At 35.5% G+C, this 9,525-nt stretch overlaps 2 non-coding genes across 2 annotated transcripts; one reads left to right on the top strand and one right to left on the bottom strand.

The window, feature by feature from the left end:
• The first annotated feature begins 379 nt into the window (after positions 1–379).
• LOC112752887 (small nucleolar RNA R71) lies at positions 380–483 on the top strand. The gene has a single exon (XR_003177296.1). It is a non-coding gene; the product is annotated as a small nucleolar RNA R71 (small nucleolar RNA).
• An 8,564-nt stretch (positions 484–9,047) lies between these two features.
• On the bottom strand, positions 9,048–9,155 carry LOC112752211 (small nucleolar RNA R71). The gene has a single exon (XR_003176656.1). It is a non-coding gene; the product is annotated as a small nucleolar RNA R71 (small nucleolar RNA).
• Between the last annotated feature and the right edge of the window lie 370 nt (positions 9,156–9,525).

A 9,525-nucleotide genomic window follows, 5' to 3' on the forward strand; every position in this document is an offset into this window, starting at 1 on the left:
CTCTGCTATTGCAGGGTTCTCAGGATCATAGGCTTCTTCTTCGGAAGATGCCTCTTGAGTACTGTTGGATGCAGCTTGCATTCCATGCAGACTCTGATAGATCATATTGACTTGCTGAGTCAATATTTTATTCTGAGCCAATATGGCATTCAGAGTATCAACCTCAAGAACTCCCTTCTTCATAGGCGTCCCATTACTCACAGGATTCCTTTCAGAAGTGTACATGAACTGGTTATTAGCAACCATGTCAATGAGTTCTTGAGCTTCTGCAGGCGTTTTCTTTAGGTGAATGGATCCACCTGCAGAAGTATCCAATGACATCTTAGATAACTCAGACAGACCATCATAGAATATATCCAGGATGGTCCATTCTGAGAGCATGTCAGAAGGACACTTTTTGGTCAACTGTTTGTATCTTTCCCAAGCTTCATAGAGGGATTCACCTTCTTTCTGTCTGAAGGTTTGAACATCAGCTCTAAGCTTGCTCAGCTTTTGAGGAGGAAAGTACTTGGCTAAGAAAGCCGTGACCAGCTTATCCCAAGAGTTCAGGCTGTCTTTAGGTTGAGAATCCAACCATAATCTAGCTCTGTCTCTTACAGCAAAAGGGAAAAGCATGAGCCTGTAGACTTCAGGATCTACTCCATTAGTCTTAACAGTATCACATATCTGCAAGAATTTAGTTAAGAACTGAAAAGGATCTTCAGATGGAAGTCCATGAAGCTTGCAGTTCTGCTGCATCAGAGAAACTAATTGAGGTTTCAGCTCAAAGTTGTTTGCTCCAATGGCAGGAATGGAGATGCTTCTTCCATGTAAATTGGAATTAGGTGCAGTAAAGTCACCAAGCATCTTCCTTACATTATTATTATTTTCGACTGCCATCTCCTTCTCCTGTTCAAAAATTTCTGAAAGATTATCTCTGGATTGTTGTAATTTAGCTTCTCTTAATTTTCTCTTCAGAGTCCTTTCAGGTTCTGGATCTGCTTCCACAAGAATGTTCTTATCCTTGCTCCTGCTCATATGACAATGAAGAAGGCACATAATAATAATAATAATAATAATAGAGATTCTCTTTGCCACAGTATAGAGGTTCCCTTATGTGAGTAGAAGAAAAGAGGAAGAAATTCGAACACAGATAGAAGACGGGGTTCGAATTTGGTGATGATGTGAGGAAGAGATGTTAGTTAATGAATGAATAAATAGAATAGGATGAGAGAGAGGGAGGGAATTTTCAAAAATTATTTTTGAAAAAGAGTTAGTGATTTTCGAAAATGGTTTTTGAAAAATGTTAGTAATTTTCGAAAATTTTTGAAATCAAAAATAAAAATTAAAAATAATTAGTTAATTAAAAAGAAATTTTTGAAAAAGGGGGAGATATTTTCGAAAATTAGAAAGAGAGAATTAGTTAGGTGGTTTTGAAAAAGTTAAGAAACAAACAAAAAGTTAGTTAGTTAGTTGAAACAAATTTTGAAAACCAATTTTGAAAAGATAAGAAGTTAGGAAGTTAGAAAAGATATTTTGAAAAGATATTTTTGAAAAAGATAAGATAAGAAGATATTTTTGAAAAGATATGATAGAAATTAGTTTTTGAAAAAGATTTGATTTTTAAAATCTCAATTAATGACTTGATTCATAAAAAAAATCACAAGATATGATTCTAGAACTTAAAGTTTGAATCTTTCTTAACAAGCAAGTAACAAACTTCAAATTTTTGAATCAAAACATTAATTGATTATGTTATTTTCGAAAATTGATTTTAAAAATAAGAAAAAGATTTTTGAAAAATATTTTTGGAATTTTCGAAAATTACTAAGATATTTGAAAAAGATTTGATTTTTGAAAAAGATTTTGAAAAAGATAAGATTTTCAAATTGAAAATTTGATTTGACTCATGAGAAACAATTTGATTTTAAAAAATTTTGAAAAAGTCAATCCAAATTTTCGAATTTGATGAGAGAAAAAGGGAAAGATATTTTTTTTTATTTTTGAAATTTTTTGAAAAACATGAAAAATATGCAATGCATGAAATTTTTAGATCAAAACAATGAATGCATGCAAGAATGCTATGAATGTCAAGATGAACACCAAGAACACTTTTTTTGAAAAATTTTTAATGCAAAGAAAATATGCAAGACACCAAACTTAGAATTCTTTAATGCTTAGGCACTAAGAATTCAAGAATGCATATGATAAACATGAAAAGACACAAAACAAAAAATCATCAAGATCATACAAGAAGACTTACCAAGAACAACTTGAAGATCATGAAGAACACCATGAATGCATGAAATTTTCGAAAAATGCAAGATGCACATGCAATTGACACCAAACTTATAACATGACACATGACTCAAACAAGAAACACAAAATATTTTTTATTTTTATGATTTTCTAATTTTTTTTGGATTTTTTTTCGAAAATAATATGAAAAAAAAATAAGGATTCCAAAATTTTTAATATGAATTCCAGGAATCTTGCCATGTTAGTCTAAAGCTTCAGTCCAGGAATTAGACATGGCTCACTAGCCAGCCAAGCTTTCGAAGAAAGCTCCAGTCCAAAACACTAGACATGGCCAATGGCCAGCCAAGCTTTAGCATGTAAATCAGAAACAGTAGCAGGTGGATTAACTCCAACTAGCTTGCTCTTGATAACAAATTGCTGCCTCAGTCCAAATAAATTTAGACATGGCTTTACAGCCAGCCAGGCTTCACATGCTTCATGAAACACTAGAATTCATTCTTAAAAATTCTGAAGCCATAGAATAATTTATTTTTGAAAACATTTTTATCTTTTTTTTTTTCGAAAACAGATGAGAGATTTTTGAAATTATTTTTGAAAAATTTTTTTTGAAAAGAAAATAAAAAGAAAATTACCTAATCTGAGCAACAAGATGAACCGTCAGTTGTCCAAACTCAAACAATCCCCGGCAACGGCGCCAAAAACTTGGTGCACGAAATTGTGATCTCCAGGCTCGAACAAATCCTGGTAATGGCTCCAAAGCTTGGTGCTCTGATCTTAATTCATAATTGTCACAACTTCGATACAACTAACCAGCAAGTGCACTGGGTCGTCCAAGTAATACCTTACGTGAGTAAGGGTCGAATCCCACGGAGATTGTTGGTATGAAGCAAGCTATGGTCACCTTTTAAATCTCAGTCAGGCAGATATAAAGTGATAATGGTGTTTTCAAATATTAATTAATAAAATAGGGATAGAGACACTTATGTAATTCATTGATAGGAATTTCAGATAAGCGAATGGAGATGCTTTCGTTCCTCTGAACCTCTGCTTTCCTGCTATCTTCATCCAATCAGTCTTACTCCTTTCCATGGCTGGCTTTATGTGATACATCACCACTGTCAATGGCTACTTTCGGTCATCTCTCGGGAAAATGATCCAATGCCCTGTCACGGCACGGCTAATCGTCTGGAGGCATCACCCTTGTCAATGGCTTCATCTTATCCTCTCAGTGAATAATATGCTCACGCACCCTGTCATGGCACGGCTATTCATCTGTCGGTTCTCGATCATGCTGGAATAGGATTTACTATCCTTTTGCGTCTGTCACTAACGCCCTGCAATCGCGAGTTAGGAGCTCGTCACAGTCATTCAATCATTGAATCCTACTCGGAATACCACAGACAAGGTTTAGACTTTCCAGATTCTCTTGAATGCCGCCATCATTCTAGCTTACGCCACGAAGATTCTGATTAGGAGATCTAAGAGATATTCATTCTAGCTTATTTCATGTAGAACAGAAGTGTTTGTCAGGCACGCGTTCATAAGGGAGAAGGATGATGAGCGTCACACATAATCATCACCTTCATCACGTTCTTGGGTGCGAATGGATATCTTAGAAGCGAAATAAGATGAATTGAATAGAAAACAGAAGTACTTTGCATTAATCTTTGAGGAACAGCAGAGCTCCACACCTTAATCTATGGAGTGTAGAAACTCTACCGTTGAAAATATATAAGTGAAAGGTTCAGGCATGGCCGAGATGGCCAGCCCCCAAAACGTGATCAAAGGATCATAAGGTAATCCCAAGATTGTCAAAAAGACTAGTAAGAGGTCCTATTTATAATAAACTAGTCACTAGGGTTTACATGAGTAAGTAATTGATGCATAAATCCACTTCCGGGGCCCACTTGGTGTGTGTTTGGGCTGAGCTTAAGTGTAGCACGTGCAGAGGCCATTTGTGGAGTTGAACGCCAGTTTCTGTGCCAGTTTGGGCGTTCAACTCTGGTTTTGGATCCTTTTCTGGCGCTGGACGCCAGATTTGGGCAGAAGGCTGGCGTTGAACGCCAGTTTACGTCGTCAATTCTTGGCCAAAGTATGGACTATTATATATTTCTGGAAAGCCCTGGATGTCTACTTTCCAACGCAATTGGAAGCGCGCCATTTCGAGTTCTGTAGCTCCAGAAAATCCACTTTGAGTGCAGGGAGGTCAGAATCCAACAGCATCAGCAGTCCTTTTTCAACCTCTGAATCTGATTTCTGCTCAAGTCCCTCAATTTCAGCCAGAAAATACCTGAAATCACAGAAAAACACACAAACTCATAGTAAAGTCCAGAAATGTGAATTTAACATAAAAACTAATGAAAACATCCCTAAAAGTAACTAGATCCTACTAAAAACATACTAAAAACAATGCCAAAAAGCATATAAATTATCCGCTCATCATGGATCATCTTGTAGTTGAGGCAATTTGAAGATCTCTCTTATTTTGTCCAGATGGAAGTAAATAAGCCTCCCTCTGACCATGGTTCGGTAGGTATGAAAGGTGGTTCTAGTTATTCTCTCTTTATCTGTCAGCCACAGATTTGTGTAGAATTCCTGAACCATGTTTCTTCCAACCTTTGTCTCAGGATTGGCTAGAATTTCCCATCCTCTATTTTGAATTTGCTCTTGGATCTCTGGATATTCATCCTCTTTCAGATTGAATTTAACTTCCGGGATCACTGATGAGCGGATAATTTATACGCTTTTTGGCATTATTTTTAGTATGTTTTTAGTAGAATCTAGTTACTTTTAGGGATACTTTTATTAGTTTTTATGTTAAATTCACTTTCTGGACTTTACTATGAGTTTGTGTGTTTTTCTGTGATTTCAGATATTTTCTGGCTGAAATTGAGGGACTTGAGCAAAAATCAGATTCAGAGGTTGAAGAAGGACTGCTGATGCTGTTGGATTCTGACCTCCCTGCACTCAAAGTGGATTTTCTGGAGCTACAGAACTCAAAATGGCACGCTTCTAATTGCGTTGAAAAGTAGACATCCAGGGCTTTCCAGCAATATATAATAGTCCATACTTTGGCCGAGTTTAGACGACGCAAAAGGGCGTTGAACGCTAGTTCTACGCTGTAGTCTGGAGTTAAACGCCAGAAACACGTTACAACTTGACGTTCAACTCCAGAAGAAGCCTCTGCACGTATAAACTTCAAGCTCAGCCCAAGCACACACCAAGTGGGCCTCGGAAGTGGATTTATGCATCAATTACTTACTTCTGTAAACCCTAGTAACTAGTTTAGTATAAATAGGACTTTTTACTATTGTATTGGACATCTTATGATTTTAGTTCGTCTTTGGATCATAATGATCACGTTTGGGGGCGGGCCATTCGGCAATGCCTGAACCTTTCACTTATGTATTTTTCAACGGTAGAGTTTCTACACTCCATAAATTAAGGTGTGGAGCTCTGCTGTTCCTTATGAATTAATGCAAAGTACTACTGTTTCTTTATTCAATTCAACCTATTCCGCTTCTAAGATATTCATTTGCACTTCAATATGAATGTGATGAATGTGACAATCATCATCATTCCCTTACGAACGCGTGCCTGACAACCACTTCCGTTCCACCTTAGATTGAATGAATATCTCTTGGATCTCTTAATCAGAATCTTCGTGGTATAAGCTAGATTGATGGCGGCATTCATGAGAGTCTGGAAAGTCTAAACCTTGTCTGTGGTATTCCGAGTAGGATTCAGGGATTGAATGACTGTGACAAACTTCAAACTCGTGAGTGCTGGGCGTAGTAAAAGACGCAAAAGGAGGGTGAATCCTATTCCAGTATGATCGAGAACCTCAAATGATTAGCCGTGCTGTGACAGAGCATTTGGACCTTTTTCACAAGAGGATGGGATGTAGCCATTGACAACGGTGATGCCCTTACATAAAGCTTGCCATGGAAAGGAGTAGGACTGATTGGATGAAGACAACAGGAAAGCAGAAGTTCAGAAGAACGAAAGTATCTCTATATGCTTATCTGAAATTCCCTCCAATGAATTACATAAGTGTTTCTATCTTTATTTTCTACTTATTTATTATTAATTTTCGAAAACTCCATAACCATTTGATATCCGCCTGACTGAGATTTACAAGGTGACCATAGCTTGCTTCTTACCGACAATCTCCGTGGGATCGGCCCTTACTCACGTAAGGTTTTATTACTTGGACGACCCAGTGCACTTGCTGGTTAGTTGTGCGAAGTTGTGAAGTTATGTTTGGACCATGGTATTGTGCACCAGTTATTGGCACCATTGCCAGGGAGAGAACGAACAACAAATTTTACAACCTCAGAGTAACAATTTCGCACACCAAGTTTTTGGCGCCGTTGCCGGGGATTGTTCTGAGTTTGGACAACTGACGGTTCATCTTGTTGCTCAGATTAGGTAATTTTCTTTTTGTTTTATTTTCGAAAATTTTTCAAAAAAATCTTTCAAAAAAATTTTTTTTATTTATATTCTTCAGAATTTTTAAGAATGAATTCTAGTGTTTCATGAAGCATGTTGAAGCCTGGCTGGCTGTAAAGCCATGTCTAAATTCTTTTGGACTGGGGCTTCCAACCCAACATTATCAAGAGCAAGCTAGTTGTTGCTAATCCATCGGCTGCTGTATGCTTGATTTGTCACTTAAAGCTTGGCTGGCCATTGGCCATGTCTAGTGTTTTGGACCGGAGTTTTCATTGAAAGCTTGGCTGGCTAGTGAGCCATGTAAAGAACGCAAGATTCTTGGAATTCATATTAAAAATTTTGGAATTCTTATTTTCCTTTTTCAAATTAATTTTTGAAAAATACCAAAAAAATTAGAAAATAATAAAAAATTAAAAAAAAATATTTCATGTTTCTTGTTTGAGTCTTGAGTCAATTTTAAGTTTGGTGTCAATTGCATGTTTTAAAGTTTGCATAAAATTTTCGAAAAATTCATGCATTCATAGTGTTTTTCATGATCTTCAAGTTGTTCTTGGTAAGTCTTCTTGTTTGATCTTGATGTTTTCTTGTTTTGTGTCTTTTCTTGTTTTTCATGTGCATTTTTGCATTCATAGTGTCTGAACATGAAAGATTTCTAGGTTTGGTGTCTTACATGTTTTCTTTACATTGAAAAATTTTTCAAAAAAATATGTTCTTGATGTTCATCATGATCTTCAAAGTGTTCTTGGTGTTCATCTTGACATTCATAGCATTCTTGCATGCATTCGTTGTTTTGATCCATAACTTTCATGCATTGAGTTCTTTTCATGTTTTTCTCTTTCATCATTAAAAATTCAAAAATAAAAAAAATATCTTTCCCTTTTTCACTCATAAATTTCAAAAATTTGAGTTGATTTTTTCAAAACTTTTTAAAACTTAGTTGTTTCTTATGAGTCAAATCAAATTTTCAATTTAAAAATCTTATCTTTTTCAAATCTTTTTTAAAAAAAAATCATATCTTTTCCATTTTTTTATTATTTCTTTTCGAAAATTTCAAAAATATTTTTCAAAATATTTTCAAAATCTTTTTCTTAATTTTATCATATTTTCGAAAATATCATCAACAATTAATGTTTTGATTCAAAAATTTTCAAGTTTGTTACTTGCTTGTTAAGAAAGATTCAAACTTTAAGTTCTAGAATCATATCTTGTGATTTCTTGTGAACCAAGTCATTAATTGTGATTTTAAAAATCAAATCTTTTTCAAAACTAATTCTAATCATATCTTTCTATCATATTTTTTTTTAAATCTTATCTTTTTCAAAAATTTGATTTTCAAATATCTTTTCTAACTTCTTATCTTCTTATCTTTTCAAAATTGATTTTCAAATCTTTTTCAAATCTTTTTCAACTAACTAATTGACTTTTTGTTTGTTTCTTATCTTTTTCAAAACTACCTAACTAACTCTCTCTCTCTAATTTTCAAAAATCTCTTCCCTCTTTTTTAAAAATTCTTTTTAATTAACTAATTGTTTCAATTTTTAATTTTAATTCGCTTACATCCCTAATTTTCGAAAATCACTAACCGGTTTCAAAATTTTATTTTCGAAAATCCTCTTTCTCTCTCATCTCCTTCTATTTATTTATTCATCTACTAATACTTCATCTCACCCGAATTCGAACCCCCTCTTCCATCTGTGTTCGAATTTTCTTTTCTTCCCTTCTTTACATTACATTCTTTTCTTCTTCTACTCACACAGGGGAACCTCTATACCTGGGTAAAAAGGATCCCTATTATTATTATTTTTCTGTTCCCTCTTTTTCATATGAGTAGGAGCAAGGACAAGAACATTCTTGTTGAAGCAGACCCTGAACCTGAAAGGACTCTGAAGAGGAAACTAAGAGAATCTAAAATACAACAATCCAGAGATAACCTTACAGAAATTTTCGAACAGGAAGAGGAGATGGCAGCCAAAAATAATAATAATGCAAGAAGGATGCTTGGTGACTTTACTGCACCTAATTCCAATTTACATGGAAGAAGCATCTCCATCCCTACCATTGGAGCAAATAGTTTTGAGCTTAAACCTCAATTAGTTTCTCTGATGCAACAAAACTGCAAGTTTCATGGACTTCCATCTGAAGATCCTTTTCAGTTCTTAACTGAATTCTTGCAGATCTGTGATACTGTTAAGACTAATGGAGTAGATCCTGAAGTCTACAGGCTGATGCTTTTCCCATTTGCTGTAAGAGACAGAGCTAGAATATGGTTAGACTCTCAACCTAAGGATAGCCTGAACTCTTGGGATAAGCTGGTCAAGGCTTTCTTAGCCAAGTTCTTTCCTCCTCAAAAGCTGAGTAAGCTTAGAGTGGATGTTCAAACCTTCAGACAGAAAGAAGGTGAATTCCTCTACGAAGCTTGGGAGAGATACAAGGAACTGACCAAAAAGTGTCCTTCCGACATGCTTTCAGAATGGACCATCCTGGATATATTCTATGATGGTCTGTCTGAATTAGCTAAGATGTCATTGGATACTTCTGCAGGTGGATCCATTCACCTAAAGAAAACGCCTGCAGAAGCTCAAGAACTCATTGACATGGTTGCTAATAACCAGTTCATGTACACTTCTGAGAGGAATCCTGTGAGTAATGGGACGCCTCAGAAGAAGGGAGTTCTTGAAATTGATACTCTGAATGCCATATTGGCTCAGAACAAACTATTGACTCAACAGGTCAATATGATTTTTCAGAGTCTGAATGGAATGCAAGCTGCATCCAACAGAACTCAAGAGGCATCTTTTGAAGAAGAAGCTTATGATCCTGAGAACCCTGCAATAG

The sequence above is a fragment of the Arachis hypogaea genome, chromosome 15 (genome assembly GCF_003086295.3).
Source record: "Arachis hypogaea cultivar Tifrunner chromosome 15, arahy.Tifrunner.gnm2.J5K5, whole genome shotgun sequence".
Taxonomy (NCBI): domain Eukaryota; kingdom Viridiplantae; phylum Streptophyta; class Magnoliopsida; order Fabales; family Fabaceae; genus Arachis; species Arachis hypogaea.